General features: G+C 41.6%; 2 long non-coding RNA genes across 2 annotated transcripts in view; one reads left to right on the top strand and one right to left on the bottom strand.

Annotated features, from left to right (window-relative positions):
- LOC142045797 (uncharacterized) overlaps window positions 1–20,439 on the bottom strand; it is a 368,358-nt gene that overhangs the window by 188,645 nt on the left and 159,274 nt on the right. The window lies entirely within an intron of this gene.
- Window positions 10,152–20,439, top strand: part of LOC116833992 (uncharacterized) — a 41,985-nt gene continuing 31,697 nt past the window's right edge. Inside the window, exons 1-3 of the long non-coding RNA XR_004375842.2 lie at window positions 10,152–10,197; window positions 16,865–16,966; window positions 17,989–18,067. This is a non-coding gene — a long non-coding RNA (uncharacterized LOC116833992). The remainder of the gene's footprint in view (window positions 10,198–16,864; window positions 16,967–17,988; window positions 18,068–20,439) is intronic.

Below are 20,439 nucleotides of genomic sequence, written 5' to 3' on the forward strand. Positions count from 1 at the left end.
AGTTTTTAAAAAGGGCTCCAAAGGTGACCCTGGCAATTACAGGACAGTAAGCTTGATTTCAGTACCAAGCAAACTGGTTGAAACTATAACAAAAAACAAAATTGTGAGACACATAGATGAACATAACTCGTTGGGGAAGAGTCAACATGGTTTTTGTAAAGGGAAATCATGCCTCACCAATCTGCTGGAATTCTTTGAGGGGGTCAACAAGCATGTGGACAACGGGGATCCAGTGGAAATAGTTTACTTAGATTTTCAGAAAGCCTTTGACAAGGTCCCTCATCAAAGGTTCTTAAGCAAAATAAGCTGTCATGGGATAAGAGGGAAGGTCCTCTCATGCACTGATAACTGGTTAAAAGATAGGATACAAAGGGTAGGAAAAAATGGTCAGTTTTCAGAATGAAGAGGGGTAAATAGTGGTGTCCCCCAGGGGTCTGTATTGGGACCAGTCCTATTCAACATATTCATAAATGATCTGGAAAAAGGGGTAAATGGGGAGGTGGCAAAATTTTCAGATGATACAAAACTACTCAAGATAGTTAAATCCCAGGCAGGACTGTAAGAAGCTAGACAGAAAGGATCTCTCAAAACTGGTGACTGGGCAACAAAATGTCAAATGAAATTCACTGTTGATAAATGCAATGTATTGCGCATTGGAAAGCATAATCCCAACATATAAAATGATGGAGTCATAAATTAGCTGTTACCACAAGAAAGAGATCTCTGAAAACATCCATGAATGTGCAGTGGCAGTCAAAAAAGTGAACTCAGTGTTGGGGATCATTAAGAAGGGATAGAAATAAGACAGAAAATATCATATGCCTCTATATAAATCCGTGGTACATCCACATCTTGAATACTGCCTGTAGATGTGGTTGTCTCATCTCAGAAAAGTATATTGGATTAGAAAGGCTGAGAAAAGGGCAACAAAATGTAGTGGTATGGAAAGGCTTCCATATGAGAGAGATTAACAAGACTGGACTTTTCAGCTTGGAAAAGAGACAACTAAGAGGGGATATGATAAGACATCTATGATCTCATGACTGCTGTGGAGAAATAAATAGGGATGTTATTTACTTCTCATAACAACAAGAACTAGGGTCAATAAATGAAGTTAATAGGCAGCAGGTTAAAAACAAACAAGAGGAAATATTTCTTCACACAATGCACAGTCAACCTGTGGAACTCTTTGCCAGAGGATGTTGTGAAGGCCAAGACTATAACACAGTGCAAAAAGAACTAGATAAATTAATGGAGATAAGTCCATCAGTCGTTATTGCCAGGATGGCGAGGGATGGTGTCCCTAGCTTTGTTTGCCAGAAGCTGGGACTGGGCAATAGGAATGGATCACTTGATGATTACTGTTCTGTCATTTCCTCTGGGGCACCTGGTATAGGTGCTGTCGGAAGACAGATACTGACCAGTACGACCATTTCTACATTATTATATTCAAAGGTAACTATCTGAATAGATTGAAGAAAATTCTTTTTCTACTTGCTATATTCAAAGAGAGAAAATTTAAGAATATTATGATAATAATTAGTAATCACCTTTTGGAATGTATAGAAAACTAGATAATCTGTAACAGCACAATTCCATATTTGTTATGTGCCAGTTATCTGTAAAGTGGAATTTCTGAAATGGACAGCAACATTTAGTGGGAAAGCTTGGAAATAACCACCAAGGTCTGGCTGTGGTGGTGTAGGGCAGGATAACATGTTACCCCTTGGGAATTCAGTTCTTGACCTGGATCGCTGCAAAGAGTGTTGTTGTTCGCTCTGGGACAGAGTTTAGAAGATAGGCACTTCATACTGCTCTCACCTACCCCATCTGCAGTACCATTGATGAGGCTAAGGCGCTGTGACTCTTCATCAGAAGGGATAGCCATGAAGATCAGAGCATAAAAGGGAGAGGGAAATATGAAGATTCCACAGTATGTCTGGAGAAAAGAAGCAGGAACACTTTATGGTGACTGCTGCAGCCACCATGCATATCAAGGCGGCTTACCATGGAGTCACAGATCCTCAAACGTATTTAGCACCTAACTTCCATTGAAATCAATCAGAGTTACACAGAATAAATGATATTTTTAGTTAATAGAAAAGTGAATGTGTAAAAAAAAAAAAAAAAAAGATCGCAGAGTGCAGTACATTAAATATAGGGAAATTGTATTTATATTACTATTCATGCTTCTTCTTTCTCCAGTTTTAAATCAAAGTAGTCAAAGCAAGTAAAGGGAATAACTAATACCTCAAAAGTCCTGCTTTGTCAAAATAGTTAAAAGTAAATATGCATTGATGCCTTGTTGGGAAACAAATGGTGTTCATAAATTTGTTTAAAAAGTAAGAAACGAGGGATTTAAGATCACTTATTGGTTAAAGGAAATGAGGAATGAATATAAGATAGTAATAAATGGCTGTGACTTTGTCACAGCAAAGTCATGTAGGCAGTTGATATCCTCTAGCAATGCAGCTCACTACTGATCCAGCTGTAACTGGGAATAAAACCAACTCACATTTTAAACCAGTACTGTGCCTTTGGAAGCTTATTGTAGGCTATGTTTAAAGAGGCATTTAAAAAAAATCCCTTATACCCTTCCCAAACATATCTTAATAATTTTTGACTTTGGCTATTTCTTTTAACCCAGATTTGTTTTGAAACACTAGTTGACCTTTCACTTTCAGTCACAATACAATTATAATAAGGAGGAGCTACATAATATCTAGCAACATTAGACAAATCTGGGGACACAGCACACAAAATTAGCACCTAGATAAAAATCACTTTTCAAATTAGTTTTTGGGCTCTCCTTGTTCATATTTGTGCTATCTTGCCTATTTGGCACTGGTCCATATTGGGGTGGTGTGGAGCTGTACCACTCCAGGGGTTCCCAGAATTCTATGGTACACAAGGGAACCATAATTCCTACCATATACCTCCCATGTGATGGTCCCACACCCCAGCCATGGGCAAAGGGACGAGGCCTATTACCCTGCCCTTCTGCGTTTGCTATGTATTGTGGTGCTTCTCCAGAGGTGCATGATGGGACTTTAAGAAGAAATAAAAATGCCAGACCAGTTACTCTAAGGCAGTGTTTCCCAAATTTAGAACTCTGCTTGTTTAGGGAAAGCCCCTGGAGGGCCAGGCTGGTTTGTTTACCTGCTGCGTCCTCGGGTCCAGCCGATGGCAGCTCCCACTGGCCACAGATTGCTGCTGTAGGCCAATGGGAGCGGTGCAGGCCGAGGGACATGCTGGCTGTTGCTTCCCGCAGCCCCCATTGGCTTCGAGCAGCAAACCGCGGCCAGTGAGAGCTGTGATTGGCTGGACCTGCTGAGGGGGCAGGTAAATGAACCGGCCCGGCCCACCAGGGACTTTCCCTAAACAAGCAGCGTCGTAAGTTTGGGAAACACTGCTCTAAGGTCCTTAAGGATTTTATGCTGCTCAGTTGGCCTGAGAGTAGCTGGTCTGGCATTTTTAGTTCCCCATGAGGCCTTTTATTAACACACTGCTAGGAGCCTGTATCTAAGCTACTACTACAGCATATTAGTGATCATATTGTGTGTCATGTCCACCTGAGGACATTATGGTTACACTGTAACCAAGAGGGTAATAGATGGTCCCACTTCTACTCTGGTTTCTTCCATTTCCCCCTTTCTCCATAATGGTCCTGTTGCCACTGCTATTTTTAGGTGAAAGCTGGGCAAAGCTTTCTTTGAAACTCTTTTCTTTAATTAGCTTATAGAGGTCACTACAAGGTGATATGATGTTCACCTCCTGCCGCTTACTCCTAGGACTAGGGTTGGGTGAATACTGTCTAAGGTGGTAGTCACAAATCTCTGTTAGAATAAGAGCATCTGCACCCTCTTCATTTTCCTGGAGCAGTCACACGAAAATGTTTGTGTGAAGAGAAAAAGTTGTACTAATGAAAATGTGATGAATATTCAACCCAGAAAGCTTTGCCTGGCTGTCTTGAAAGTATTTGTGCACTTGGGAGTCATCCAATCAGGAAACAGGAAAATACTTAAGTGAAAAAATTGCATAGGTTCATAGAAAATTGCGACTAGCATATCTCAAGTTCTGTGGCAGGTAGATCAGGAGGCACCCATAGCCTGAAACAGGTTCACATAAACCATTCATTGAATAGTTCTGAACAACAGACATTTTTCTGAGTATTCTCATTGATGATTTGTAAAGATAAAAAGGAAGTAAATCAAACAAATAGTTTACCAAGCTCTTCCCAGACTCCTCCACTATTCACATATTACTTCCGATTTTTAAAGAATTATGTTCTTTTTTCTCAGGGATTCTTTCTCATCTTTTACTGTGTCTGTTTCTCTGTAAATATTTCATTTCCAGCACAGAAGTTGCTTGCAGCTGATTATCACTTTGGAATGGTTCCCAATACGTAAAAGATTGACAAACAACCGCTTTTAAAATCTCCTCCAATTTCACAGAAGACCAAGGAAGATGAAAATGGATAAACAGTCAGTCTGATGTTCACTGAGAGGGCAACCTTCTTTCTTAGTCAATGAATAGATCCCTGACATTCTTTCCTGACAGCCTCAGGATTGGGCCTTTAGTATTAATGCCAATACTGTGACTTAAAGCTTTAGGACAAAATTCTCCTCTTGCTTGCAGGGGTGTAAATTTCTAATTTCAAGGAAGGAATTAGACTTCAGTGGCGTTTCCTGGGATTTACTGTGGTGCAAATGAGATCAGACTATGGCCCCTGGTACTTGAAGCTGTAACACCACTGCTCAGTGAATCACTGCCCCGCTTTTTTCATGTTTACGGTTACACTCTTTTCAGACCGAATGTCACTGTCATATAAAGAAAAACTCTGCTCATCTGCCTGGAAATCTAGAAGCTCAAATCATCAGGAAGCACTGTGGAGTCTTCCTAATAAACTGTGTTGTGTATTTGAAAATAAAAGGAGTTTGTTTTGAATTATAATTGGCATTTCCGCCTGGTGAGGGCATTCATCTGGCTGAAAAGTGGTATAATTTTACCATTGCCACAACTGAAGCTGAGAGGTGGTAAGCAAACCTGTCAGTGGATTTCAGACTTGTTGGGCCATTAGATTGCAAAATGGAATGGTTAGGAGCTAGACTGTGTCTGACCCATTCGAGTGTGTACAAAGGAGAGAGAAAGTAAGTACCAGAAACTCTTTCCCACCAGGAACTTCTGGCCCAAGGCCTGGGCACAATAGGAATCCTTGCTCTGAAAGAGCATGATGCCTCCAAGAGCTCTCTTTAGGGTACTGTATTTCTGCAGTGCCCTCAATACAGAGCTGGCTATCTAGCAGATCAAAGAATCTGGTCCTAAGTCCACTTCACAGCAATCCCTGAGGGAATGCTGTGCTCTTTAGCAGCTCTAATGTACTCTGGGAGTGAGTTATACAGGATCAGGGAGCCACAACCAGCTCCTTGTGTCCTCCTCACCCACTATCCCCCCCACCCACACACCAGAGCATCCATGTGTGCTTGGGAAGGTGGAAAATATTGTGATAGAAAATGATTATACACTGAAATGAAAAGAGAGCAATGGCACCATCAGTTATCAGAAACAGAGTTCTGTATTGATTGTATTATCTGGTTCACCAGTATAAAAGCTGGCAGTGTACGTATGAATTAGCTGAAATGATGGTTTCTCATATTAAAGCATGGTGTCATAATATTAGCATTATAATTCAGGAAACACAGTATGAATACTGCAAAGCAAGCAGATGATTCATGTGCATTAGTCACCGTCTGCTGTTATAACAATCTCTGGTCCATGGAGGTGCTCGTCATGTTCTAACTCTCAGTAGCTACTATGGTAACTTGTCACAGCTTTACCTTGCTGGGGGAACCTGTAGGTTGTAACAGAACATCATATTCCAGTTCAGCAAGAGAATCAGGGCTGAGAATCTGCTGATGCAAGCTGCATATCATTTCCTTTCTGATCATGCATGCCTCAAATGACCTTTCTCTTACCTAATCTGAGCTGCAGCAGTAACGTTAAAAAACTGTTGTTTGTGGTATTTTAGAGAGTTGTCAAGCTATATAAAAGTCTTCACATCCCAGGCAATTTGAAATAATTTTTCAGGTAAAATTTTGTGAGACACAAATATCCGATGCTTTATTGAAACCCAAATATAGTGCATCTACCACGATCTCTTCATCCAGCTACTAATTTTGTAATTCTGTAAGAAGACACTAGTTTGGTCTGGTAACATTAGATGGATTTGTTCCAAATCTATTCTGCTCATCACTTGTGGCTCCCTCACTTCTTCCTCCATCTTTTAGCTTATGCTAAAATGCAGTAATGGGCCTCTTTACTCAACTAATCTGCTACTTCTGAGTATTCAGGGTAATATCAGCTGACTTTATTGACTGAAATACATTTTTCTTACACCTCACTACTGTTTGCTCTTCTGAGCTAACACAACTGAGCTACTATTCTTGCTGCAAAACATTGGTTAAGTTCTGATGGCAAGATATTTATTGTAGTGATGGCTGAGACAGAAAGAAACCAGTTTGATCTTCAGATGTCAGGTTGAGTTTGCGGATTAAAACCCTCATCCTGTTCCATGTAAACTGTGCAGAACTGATCTGGAGAGAGAATAAGTATGGAATTCCGTGATTTGTACAGTCATTTTTTGCAGGAGAAATTTCCTTTGACTCCTTATAGGTCTGGAGCACTAAAATGGTCAGTTCTAAGGACCAGAGTGTGGGCTTCAATTTTCAGTGGGAGTTGAACATCTAACTCCCTTAGACTCCTTTGAAAATTCAGCCATTCTGTACAGCAGAGAACACTTCAGACACATGACTGTCATGCATAAGTAGTAGGGCTGGCCAGAAAATGAAGATTCCATTTTGTAAAAAATGTTGAGGTTTCAGCATTCTGTTTCACTTTGCATCTGAGGGAGAGGAAGGGTCTACACTGCAGTTGGACACCCACAGCTGGCCTGTGCCAGGTGACTTGGACTCAGAGGGCTCAGGCTAAGGGGCTCTTTAATTTCAGAACAGACATTCAGGCTCAGGCTGGAGCCTCAGCTCTAGGACCCTCCAAGGTAGAGGGTCTCAGAGCTTGGGTTCCAGTCTAAGCCCAAACATCTACACTGCAATTAAACAGCTCTTAGCCTGAGGCCCGTGAGCCTGAAACAGCTGGCATGGGCCAGCCACAGGTATCTAACTGCAATGTACACATACCAGAAGAGAGACTTACCCCAGAATAGCCAATAACCTAGCATTTAGGGCATTCACCTGGGATGTGGGATATGACCCAGGTTCATGTCCCTGATCTGCCTGATTCAAAGCAGAGCCTGGGTTTCCCACATACCAGGTGAGAGCCCTAAGAAACCCGTTTGTGTATTGGCTATTCTAGGGTAGCTGGAGCTGAATCTCTCTGATCTGGCAAGTAATTCCATCCAAGACCCAAGAAACCTTCCTGATGAAAGTTTCATCAAAACTGAATCATTTCTGCAAAAAGTTTCGGTTTCAGTGAATTGACATTTCTCGACAAAACAAGCTTTGTTGAAAAATTCCCATCCAGAGCTGTCGTAGCTTTCCTACTCAGATTTGAACCTTAGCGTTCATAAACTGAAAAGCTAGCATGAACCCCTCTAAGCTTAATTACCAGCTTAGATCTGATAGCCTGCCACCAACCAGGAATTCCAGTGCCTGGTACATTCTGGTCCCCCCAAAACCTTCCCTGGGGACCCCAAGAACCCAAATCCCTTGGATTCTTAAAACAAGGAGAAATAAACCATTTCCCTTCCTGCTCTTTACTTCCTCCCAGATTTTCCTGCCCTGGGTATACTAAGAGATTTCCCTGCTTCAATACTTGAACACAAAACCGAGAGACAATTTACCTCCCCTCTCTTCTTTTCCCCCTCCCAGTCTTTCCTGAGAGAGACTAATCTGGCACAGAGATTCCTATCGCCTGCCATAACTAGAAAAAGAAAGTCAACAAGTTTTAAAAAAGAAAGCTTTATATAAAAAGAAGAATAAGACAAAAAAATTAATCTCTGTATTAAAGTGACATACAGGGCTATTGCTTAAAAGAAATATGAATAAACAGCCTTATTCAAAAAGAGATACAATTTAAACATTCCAGCAAACTACACACATGTAAATACAAAAAAAACAATAACAGCCTATTGTTTTCGTACCTTTGTACTCACAACTTTGAAACTGAAGATTAGAAGCTTGAAGATAGAAAGATTCCTCTCATAGCTGAGAGCCAGACAAAAGACACAGACCCAAACATTCCGTCCCTGAGCTTCTAAAAATCCGGTTTCCTGATTGGTCCTCTGGTCAGGTGTTTGGTTCCCTTTGTTAACCCTTTACAGGGGAAAGAAACATTAACCCTTAGCTATCTATTTATGACAAGAGCTACTAACCAGTACTTCAGGGCAGCCAAGCACAGCGATTTCTTCCTTCTAGTAAGTCATCAAACATAGTTTCAGAGTTGTAAGCTGTGTGATTAAGAAACATTTTAGGTAAATTGATTCATGCAGAATTTATACAGCTAAATCAGTACATAGCATCAGTTCAGGTGGAGTGTGATTGTTCTCTAGAGATGTAAATGGCAACACAGCAAAGCAGTTTATGAGGCGGTTAAGCCACAAAAAATAGTGGCCATAACTTTGAATAGAAATTTGAGGAATGAGAAAGTTTGCATTATTGAAAAATCAGTTCCAGTACTTTGCCTTCTCCTGAGTCTTGCCCTGGGAGTTGGCACAACCTTTCTTTAGCCTTTATACTGTCCACTTAAGCAATACAACAACGAGCACCAGCTACAACCGCAGCAGCACTGCATTTCTCCTTTACTCTCCACATTAACATTAAACCTTCCTAACAAGAATAGCACTTTGCAGAAAAAATGCTGTCCGTCATCAGATCTGTCAAGATTCAGTAACTATCTATTCTATAGCAAACCACGCAACTGACACAGAAAGACTCCAGGCATTATTTTGCTGAGACTGCTCCTATCATATAAAGATCTGCTGGAGGCTTCAGTTGCCTTAACTTACCATAGTAAGAGATGATCTGGCTGGGTTTTCTGTGGAACAGCCAGAAAACCCTGAGGAGGAAAAGAAACAAGCAGGATGTGGGAGTCATAGTCTGAATGTATATAATGCTACATTTGGCTAAAGATATTCTGATGGCTTGAGGGGAGCACTAATCATATTATTAAGAAAGGATTTGGGATGGGCTATATTGATGGACAAAACCAGCTATTTTCCAAGACACAAACCTCTGAAGACACACTGCACATTTCCTATGTGGTAATGGTTAAATAAAAGCTTTTCTGGCACCATAAAGTCCACAGCAATTTAAGCTGCAAACAGCCACACAAACAGCAATGAGCTAAATGTAATAAATGATACAGCAGAATTGGGGTCAGATGCATACCTTATGGGCATGGTATTTTATCATTTCAGAAACCCACATGGTGCAGTTGGAAAGTAAATATCCTATATCCAGTTTCAAAGCAGAAAATAATATTTTCAACTACTACAGGACAAAGTCAGGATTTTTATGTGAGGGATAAAAAATATGCCCTAGTATGGCAAAAAAGAGAGATTGTTCCTTCATGGAGAAATCAATTTTGAAGTTATACCTATTTTAGCTGTTCCCAGGAGAAAGAGGTAAAAGGAGCGAGGCATTATAGAAAGTCGGTCCAAGCTAGGGGGTAAGGCTGGGCAAGATGTTCCCAGAAAATATATAGTGCATCAAAGGCAGCCAGTGAAATGGATTTGCGTCATAGTCAGATTACGGGAGAGATTCCTCCTTTTATGTAATTTGGGAATTACCTTCTTTCCAAGTTTCTTCAAGACACAAGGGAAGAGAAACAGAAAGCTAGGCACAGAACTGACTAGGTTTCACAGACTATTTTTTGGGAGCAGGGTGAATAAAAGTTTTCTGTTGAAAGAACATAGAAAAAGGCATATTTTAAGCATCCACATGCAGCAAAGGGCAGTTGGAAGTTTCAGTTTGGATTATTACCCAGCAGTATGAATGTTTATTTGAACACCATACAAACTATCCAAAGCTACTGAGTCTACCAAATTATGCTGGACATCTCACACGACCATGTTTTCTCATGAGATGTTTCGTTTACTCTATAATAGTATTTTGTCTCTTGTGCCTCCAGTCCTAGCTGGAACCTGGAAGCAGAGGATGGAAATTGAAAAACAAAGTAGAAAAGGTACAAATATGTATATAACTAGCTATAGCAAGCATCCAACAAGATACAGCTTAGAGTTGATTCAGATAAAGGTCCAGGTTAGTTTTATTTTATTTGGATATGTTTGCTCATCTCTTATCACAAAAGCAAATGGTATTTATTGATTACTTCCATCCACACCACTGGATTCAATATTTCTGCTGTACCATTGCACTGATCTCTTCTGGCTAAACCACTGTATTGATTTCTTCTGCTCCTGTTATATGCTTTCTCTGATTCTCTTGTCCACTCACTTCATTTAGGCAGGAAGTTATAGGGTTAGGCCTGATCCTGCTAACATTTATGCACACAATGAATTTACACACATGAATACGCCTGTGATGGCAAATCTGTCATACGATTGCTCAAAACCTGTGATGGGCTTTGTCATTCGGTTAAAATGATATTCGGTAGCAATCTATAGTTATCAGTGATGGTAACTGGACTTTCTCTCCCTTAAATTTCAAAGACGTCAGAACTCACAATCATGGCCTGCTTTTCAAAAGAGCTCATGTTGGACGCTTGTTGGGTGCTGAGGTTTTTTGAAAATCCGAACTCTTACTTATTGCCTAACCTGGAGCTGGGCTCTTTGAGAAATCTTACCCTAGTTAAGAATGCTGAACTGTTGAAAATCTGCTACTGTGAAAAGAATATTCATTCCAGCTGTCTCATATAGATTTGGTCAAAAATGTTCCATCTAAACTTCTTACTATGGAAAATTGGGCCTTCAGTTAAACAAGCATTTGATTTCTTTGGAATTTTCAATTTTTCAATGGCAAATGAAACATTTGTGGCTGAAAATAATTTTTTACTATTTCTGGCAGTTTTTAGTTGCTGACTGTTGTTTTTTTAATGTCAAATTGACATTTTCTATGGAGAAAAAGAATTCCAGCTGTAATGTTTAATAAAATTGCACTGAAAATAAATGTCCTCATGTTGTTCCAGACATGGGGTTTTAGATAAAAAACGCGAAGTGTCATACCAGTAAATTCTAAATATTTTTAAATAATAGTCCGAATATATTTTTGAAACACATCATTAATGTTGACCATTGATGACCATATATATTCATTTTTTATATGAGGATGATGTCTTCACAGATAAAAACCTGGGATATATTAAAAATTATATATGATAATAGCTTTGTCTGTTTCCATCTAGAAGGGGGAATATAGAGAGCTATAATACCCGTACCAAAACAGAAAGAGAAAAAAATTATGCATGGAAAACCTGTGCTGCCTGATTATTATTACTATACTGTTTCGTGCGTCCTCTGGGTGTTATTTCCACTCACCTTTATGGCTCTTTCATCCAAAAAAACCAAGAATTTGTAAGAAAATTCTATAACCACAGGAGACAGATTTTCTTCATATAAAAACACTCACAGCCCCTTGGTGACATTGAAAGAATGGTATTGTTTAGGTAGGGTTATGCGCTGATGTGCATTTGACACACATGATCAGAGCAACTCTGTTCATGTATATTGCTTTTTTAAAGGAAAGGATGTAAGAGCCACATGGACGCTGTGTCTTTTTAAACAAGGGATCCATTGGCACTGACAAATAACCAGAAATGTGGTGAATTCAGTATGTTTTGTGCTGCCAGAACATATTAAAGCAGATAGCAATTTTTCTTAAATGTATTTGTCATTCACGTATATTATATAAACAGAGTCTGTGGTTTGGTCCTGGACAGTTCACTGCAGGTGCCTGGGTCCTGATTCTGCAAATACTTATATGCACATGCTTAATTATAATGCATGTGAATAGTCCCACTGAAGCCCATGGAACAACTCACATGAATAAAGCTGTATATGTGTGTGTGTGTGTGTGTGTGTATGTTTCCAGGACTGGGCCCACAGGTGGCAAGTTCTTTGGGACAGGTATTGTCTTTTTGTTATATATTTGTGCAGCACCTCACCCAATGGGGATGGGACCTGTACGTGCTACCACAGTACAAATAAATAAAATCATAATAAGTATTACATAGTAAAAACTTGAGCATTGTGACTGGTCACCTATTTCTCATTGAATTGTTTCTGCTCCCTGTTTGGAGGCCATAGCTGTTTACAGGCAGCAGGCCTGAGTAAACCCGAGGCTTTGCTTTTCTCACGATGAAGGTGGGAGCTGGAGATAAGCAGGCTGAGGGAAATTTAGGATATTTAAAACTTTTTCCTCTCTTTACCATCGTGGCCTTGGCCTGAAGCATCACTCTTAGGAGAATAAGGCCAGGGCCGTCCTTAGCCATAGACAGAATAGGCAGCCACCTAGGGCACCACTAGGTCTGGGGGCACGGCTCTGCGAGAGCCTGAACAGACGGGAAGCAGTGGAGCATGTAAGAGCAGGGCTGCTGGGTCCTAGAGAGAGCTGAATGCAGCACAGTCTGAGGGAGGGGATCGGCTGCTGGTGTCTCCAGGAAGGGGTAGGGGAAGGAAATCACCTGTGAGTGTGACTCTTTCCCCTGGTGTGAGGTGAGGCAGGATCGGCAGCTCTGGGAGTATCCTTTGTTGTCTCCCATCACGTCCATTCTTCTCCCCTCTGCCCCACAGAGCATCCCCCTGTTTCTCCCTCCCCCCCACGGAGCACCCCTTTCTCCCCCCTCCCCTCCATCAGGGCTGGGTTGGTGAGGTGCTGGGGGGGAGGGAGGCTGGCTGGCTGCCTGCTGAGGAATGACAGTGAAAGTAACTCACTTCCTCAGCCGGCAGCCAGGATTGGAATGGTTGCACAGGGCTAGGCTGGGGATAGCCAGATAGCATGTGCGAAAAATCAGGACGGGGGGTTGGAGTAGGGTGAGCAGATGTCCCACTTTTGTAGGGCCAGTCCCAATTTTTGGGTCTTTTTCTTATATAGGCTCCTATTCCCCCCTACTCCCATCCTGATTTTTCACACTTGCTGTCTGGTCACCCTAGGTAGGGGTAATTAGTGCCTATATAAGACAAAACCTCAAATATCAGGACTGGCCCTATAAAATCAAGACATCAGGATCTGATCACCCTAGCTGGGGAGCTCATCTCTCCCCAGGGCTGGCAGTGATCCATCTCATCTGGGTGGAGCTGCACAGGGCAGGATGAGCTGCTGTGGTTCCATGGGTGCCCCGTCCCTGAGATCAGATGCTGTGCTAACTTCACCATGGTCCGCTGGGCTGGCGGTGGCACCCATTGGCGTGTGATCGGACCTGAGGTTTGCTGCTGCTGTTGCCACTCTGCACCTCAAGAGGTGGATTTTGGGGTCCTGCAGTTTTCCACCTATCTTCTCCTCTACTGCAGCTGTTGGACTCACAGCTAGGGGGTGAGCCAAGCATGAAAGCAGTACTGTGTTGCCATTTAAAGTGTCATTTAACAACTTTGTTTGCCAAAAATGCTTGCTAACAATCCTGAATTCAATTTCAATATATTTTTTTTAAATCAATCTCTTAGCCAAAAAATTAGAAAATTAAGTTGTTGACAATTATTTGTAACATGTTTGTTATGGGGAAGGAAGTGGGGCAGTTTTCATCAGAGAAACAAAAAATGTTGACTGACTTTCCTATAGCCCTGTTACTGCTAAAAAGAGCCCTCCAACAACTGTAATATGCTCATCTCCTTACTAGTGCATAGAGCAGGGGTTGGCAACCTACGGCACATATGCCAAAGGTGGTACGCGAGCTGATTTTTGATGGCATGCAGCAATGGGCTGAGCGGCTCAGCCCACCACTGCTCTGGGGTTCTGGCTGCTGCCCCATTGGCACCCAGGGTCCCAGCCGCCAGCCCCACGCAGCACCCACTGCTGGCCTGAGGACCCCCAAGGAACCCCAGGCTGGCAGTGGCTGAGCAGGCCGGTGACTGAGACCCTGGCTGAGCCACTCAACCCACTGTTGGACTGGGGTTCCATTCACTCAGCTGGCAGTGGGCTGAGCAGGACTAAATTCAATGAAATAGGAAAACAAGAGCAACTACTGACAAAGTGCAAGAGCCTAGAGCAGTGGTCCCCAACCTTTTTCATCTGGTGGGCGCCAGATGAAGGACCGTGGTGGCAGACAAGCATCTGCCGAAATGATGCCGAATTTTGGTGGCATTTCGGCAGATGCTCGTCCTCCGGCCAGTACGTGGGTGGATTGAGAGGCCCCTGGGGGCACCGCATAAGGACCCCTGACCTAGAGAGCCTCCTGAAGCATGGTGATCGTTTTGATTTAAATGGACTTGAACTGTATGAAAAATTGAGTTGTTGCCACATGCAAAATCGATGATGGACATTGTACAGTTTATTCATACCAGCAAACTTGTTGACATATATACTAATGTGTACATTGCCACTCGTATCCTACTGACATTCCTTGTAACGTAGATGTCAGCGGAACGGAGTTTTTCAAAACTAAAGCTCATTAAAAATATCTCCACTCTACAAGGAGTCAGGAACACTTGACTGGTCTTGTTATTCTTCAGTTCGAACAAGAACATCACTTTGTCCTTTGTCATACGATGACATTATTACTGATTTTGCAGCCAAAAAAGCCAGAAAGATTGCTTTTAATTAAAAACTAATCCTTATTTCAATACCTCTTCCTATAAATTTCCAATAAAATGTTGACAAATTAAAAAAAATATTTGCATCATTCTGTCAAATCAGAATTTTTTCTATAATGCTACTTCTTTAGTGCTAGTCCATCAGCATTACAGTGTGCTTAATTAAGTTAAACTGGTTTTAATAACGTGAACGTGGCAAGTTTTCCAATATCGTAAGGTTATGTCTGTGTTGCTAAGAGCAAGACAGGCACAGGGGCACCAGTTTAATAATCCCGCCTAGGGCACCATAAATCCTAAGGACGGTCCTGAATAAGGCCTCTGTAAAATGACGGGTCCCATACCATATAAGATATGCAACATTTATTCTATGGAGTGGTCCATCATTTTCTGCCTACAGAAACAGTCCCGCCACAGTGATTGGCACATCGTTATTGTATGTGTGAACACACAGGGTCAGAATTAGGTTCAGACCCCTCTAAAAAACTTGCTATCCAAGGCTCTGGCCAGGGTTTTAAAAAGCATTACAGCTATGTCCTACTACAGGATAAAGCTAGCCTGTATCCATTCACTATAAGTGCACTGTGCAGCAGGGTGGATCCTGAAGGTAGGTTGCTGGGAGTAACTGTGCTGTAGCTGAAGCAGCTGCTTCTTGCCAGTATGTAGGGAGAGCAAAGATGATAAGCAGCCTTTCCCTGTTAGTGCTAGTTCTGGTGATGCAGCAGGAGGATGTACTTTTGTCACAGGCGCAGGAATGACCACGGCTTTTCTCTTTATACGTACTCTGGTCAGTATTGGCCAACACGCCTCCATGGTTCTCTTTCATTTCCCACATTGGTACTTCATTTGGGAGCTAGGTCGAAGGGGGAACAAAGATGAAGACCAGTGAGGGTTATAGCAATGTGGTCTCAGGCGAAATAGCACCAATCACAGATAGTGGCTGAGTAGTGTAGGGATAACCTGCCAGGAAGAAAAAGAAAAACTGGGGTGGGTATGTTAAAACCAAACCTTTTATACATTAAGGAGATTACCAATATCACCTAAAAGGTCAGAGCCTGTGGTCTGCTGGGTGCTCAAGGAAGCAGATGCCACCAGAAGGAGAACATCACATGCCGTTGGCTAAATAAAGCTACCTGGCTGGGCAAGATATCAAAACTCTGCTCAGTTATTTTGGAGGAACCTATTCCTATGAGTGGCAAAAAAACCACTGTGGGAAGCCAAACAGAACAAGGCCCTGTACCTCTTAGCAGCTTGTCTGTTGTTTGTCACCTATCAGCCAACTAATGATGGCAAGGCTGAGTGACATTTGGGAAGAGATTGGAATGTTTTTAATTTATTTATTCAGACTGAGATTTTCCAAGCTGCTTAAGGAATTTGGACTAGAATTAATAGGGATTGGGCATCCATCTCTTCCTGGCAGTTGTGAAAATCAAACCCTTAATTTATAAAAGCGAGAAAAAATGAAGGATGATATTTTCAAAAGCCCCCAAATCCCATTAAAAGTCAATGGGACTTAGGCTACCTAGTGATTTAGGTGGTTGTGAAAATAGGATTTAGGGGGTAGATTTTTAAAAGTATTTAAGTGCCTAAATATGCAGTAAGGCACCTACTGTGATTTTCAAAATCAGTTAGGCAACTAGGCACCTTTGAAACTCCTACTAGGTGTCTATCTGCATTTTGAGGTCCCTAAATAACTAAAAATATGACCCTAGATTCCTAAGTCATTTAGTCATTTTGAACATTTTACCTTAAATGATCTGGAACCATCAAGCTGTTCTCATAGGTTAGCTGTGCAGCTGCATGATATTATCTGTATCCTTTCTCTCTTTCCCCTTTGCTCTCCAGCTGTGTGTTACCCTCACTTACTGCCCTTTTTTCAAAATTAAAGTGCAGATATTGATGCAGCAGCACCACAAAGAAGGAAGGGGGAGCGGTCATGGGTGCCAATTCATAATATATGTTGGTACAGGTGTACATGAAATGTTTTGTGTTTTGTTTCACTCAGTCTATTTACTTAACTGAACCTGTACTTCAGATCTTTTTACACTGTTGACCCTAGAAAGGTGTTGAAAGAGGGGTGAGAATGGTTGTATAAGTGTGTGTTTATACTAGAAATGACTTCACTTTGTTCTTTTCTTTTTTCTCCCAAAGGAAATCAAGCAGAATCCCTTTAATGGTGAAGCATGATGGAATCCCTGTCCAGAGAATGAAGAGCAGCCATTCCAGAGCCCCTTTACTTTGATGTGTGCTCAGGTAGTGTAAATATCTGAAAAAGTGAGATGCGATAAAACAAGAATTCAGTTGAAACATTAGGTCAGCGGTATAGTGCATGGTAATAGTTGATGGATTTTTTTGATTTTGGAGTGGGGAGGAGGGAAGAATTAAGGATAAATGGAAGGTGGGTTTAATATTATCTTTAATAAATCAAAAGTATTCCCTTAATGTGAAAAGGCTAAGTTAATTACATCTTGGGTAGGATTCTGTGTTGCAGACTGGAAATGGGAAAACAACTGTACCTATCTTAAGAAAGATCCCACAGGTCTATGCACTGGCAAATGCACACTGTACTCATATATACACAATGTGGGTCCAATTCAATTAAGTTAATGGAGTTGCACCCATTCACAGAGGGCTGAATTTGACTCCATCTATGGATGTATACACTTGTGTGTGAAGGGAGAGTACTAGATACTGCTTTATTTTTTGCTGGGGAGATGGAAAGAAAAGAAAATATAATGGAAACAGAGCAACCAGCATACACAAACATGGTCTAATACAGGGGTCGGCAACCTTTCAGAAGTGGTGTGCCGAGTCTTCATTTATTCACTCTAATTTAAGCTTTTGTGTGCCAGTAATACATTTTAATGTTTTTAGACGGTCTCTTTCTATAAGTCTATAATAGATAAATAAACTATTTTTGTATGTAAAGTAAATAAGGTTTTTAAAATGTTTAAGAAGCTTCATTTAAAATTAAATTAAAATGCAGAGGCCCTGGACCGGTGGCCAAGACCAGGGCAGTGAGAGTGCCATTGAAAATCAGCTTGCGTGCCGCCTTCGGCACGTGTGCCATAGGTTGCCTAGCCCTGGTCTAGTATATAATATATGTGCTGCAGTCAGGAAATCTCCCCTCACTCAGGACTTCAAAATACTATAGGTAATATATGTGGCACTTCAGCTGAGATGAAGTACATATCTCCAAAGGCGAAAACAGTCTCTGTTCGTGCACACTGATTTTTTTTTTCTTTTTCTTTTCTGGTTTTCCAATTTGAAAATAGCTTTCACGTGGAAAGTTTTTCAGTAAGCTCCATCCAGCCAAGAGAATTCTGGGTCTGTTAACAGGATATTTACTTTGAGGTAAATGCCAACTTTGGTCAAGGTTTATTGCAGTTAGTTATCTGTGGCTATGTATTAAAAATGTACCATGTGGAAAGAGAGACTGAAATTATGGTTATTTCCTGCCTGCTCACTCTCGCCAGGAAAGCTGTCCTTTGAGGCCCTCTGCACCAGGAAACCTAGTGGAATATTGAAGGGGAAATTTAGCTCTCTCTCCATCCTTTCACCCTATTACTTCCTCCCCCTCCCAATAGCTGTGAGTATACCTGTGAATTGTCTGTCATTTTGAGGAATGTCACTCATTTTAGTCCCGAAGTTAACTACATTCCAGACAAATTGCATGCTCCCTTCACTTTTATTGTTGAGATTTATTGATGTTATCAGTAGCCATACAACCAAGTTTACACTCAAGGGGCAAATTCCTCAACAAGTTTCCTACATGAATGTTTTGTGCCCCTTATTTTGTGTCTTTGATGCATGTTGTCTCCAAGTTGGGCCTTGCCACGTTGAAGGGTATGTCTGTGAGGATTAAGGTAAGATACATTGCTGGTGTTCAAGAAAGCTGTCTCAGCCGCTCAACGTTCAGTGCTCTAGAGATGTGCTCATCCTCAAATGACTGAAGACCTGTAGTGCTGTCTTTGAGGAGAAAGAGTAGAATAGGGTGAAGCGGTAAATTAATATGCTTGTCTTTCACCTCTAGAAGCCTTGACCTGTTTCAGACTTGGATTAGAGTTCACAAGTGAAATGAGTATTATAATCTTGACTTAGTCTCTGGTTGACATAAGTCCCCATCAAAAAGTGACACACAATTTGTTTCCAATAGAACTGCTGCCCCTGGAAAGTCATCAGTGCCAAAGAGGTGCCGAAGGTGTTTCAGTTCAGCAGTAAAAGAAGCTGACAAGTTGGTGAAAGGATTTGCACTGCAACTGCCTGTGCTATATGTTACTGTGGTCCATGACAAGAACTTCCCTGTCTCTGCAAAATTCAATGCCATGTGGTCATGAATTTCCATGCAGAAGACTTAGGCTCAGTTCCCCATTCTGGTCTCTTGATCCCTAGCCTAGCCAGGAAGGCTGCAGAGGCAATGGCCCAGATCTTCAAAGGTATTTAGGCACCTAACTTCAACTGAGTTCATGATTATCCCCCAAGTGGCAAGGAATATTGTGCATCATGTACTAGAAATTGTTTTGACTCATAAGGAGCAGTGTTTTGGGATTGCTGTCCAGTTGTTCTTGGGCAGAAGGATATTGCTGTGATGTGGGCTTTAAGGAGGAAGAGCATAAAGATGAGAAAGTGGAAGACTCCTCAGTGGAATGGAAGACTCCTCTTGCCCCATTCCCAAGAAAGAAAAACAAAGCAGTGCTTACGAACTGTAAACATGATTACAAATTATCAAACCACCTAATTATGTCAAGTGCTTTATAGTGCAAAGCCCCTTCCTAATAACAGATGAGTTAAGCCATGTTCTTTGTTAGGGACACTGCTCCTAATGAACAATAAACAGGTAATTGTCCAAACAGACAGATAGTCATGACAAGGAATACCCCACTGTTTTTTAGCAATATCATTTCTCAGCTAGTTAGGGGCTAGAGTGTTGTAACCTTGCAAACTGCACTGCCCCAAAAGCATGCTAGGGACTGCCTCTGACAGTCACAATTTGTTCTCCCCTTGTTCCTGGGAAAAGTAACTCACTATTGCCCATGGCCAACAGAAGATTACTTCCCTTCAGAGGTGACTTACTAAGGTGACTTAACTCTGCTGGACATTGCATTGGGGAAGAAGAGTGAGTGAAACTTCAGGTAGTTCACACGGGAACAATCAGGCATCCTTCTTCCCTGAGCAGGCTCAATGGACAATTAACAGTACTGACCTATGTAGATCAAAACTTCTCTTCTGGAGAAAAAATGGAGAAAGGGCACCGACCAAACTTACACTCTCTATGTGAAATCTGGATACTCAGATAGTGCTTAGGTATTGTGCCTTTATGGATTCAGCAGATCCTGGATACATATCTGAGGTCACTAGCGTGCCTCTTATCCGAAGTACTGTAACACAGTGGAACCCACTATTTAAACAAAGACCTACTAGAAGAATAGCATTTTGGTGGAGCAAAGGTTATCTGCCTAGCAGGTTTGTGCTGTTTCTCTGTGACTCCATTGTTTATGGATATAGCCATCAGTGGCTTTGTCAGGCTTGAGGAGCTCACTCACCCAAACAGCTTGTAAACCACTTTTGCCTGCTCCCTTATTCCCCAGGAAAATGAATTTCAGTGCATGTGTAACCCTTCTGCCCCTCTGAGTTGGCAGCAACAAGGGCCGGGTTCAGTATCCAGGGGTTCTGTTTCAGTAACACAATGCATAACCGGCTCGAGCCCCCACCCCAGTGACCTGGGA

Source organism: Chelonoidis abingdonii, chromosome 1 (genome assembly GCF_003597395.2).
Source record: "Chelonoidis abingdonii isolate Lonesome George chromosome 1, CheloAbing_2.0, whole genome shotgun sequence".
NCBI classification, from domain to species: Eukaryota; Metazoa; Chordata; order Testudines; family Testudinidae; genus Chelonoidis; species Chelonoidis abingdonii.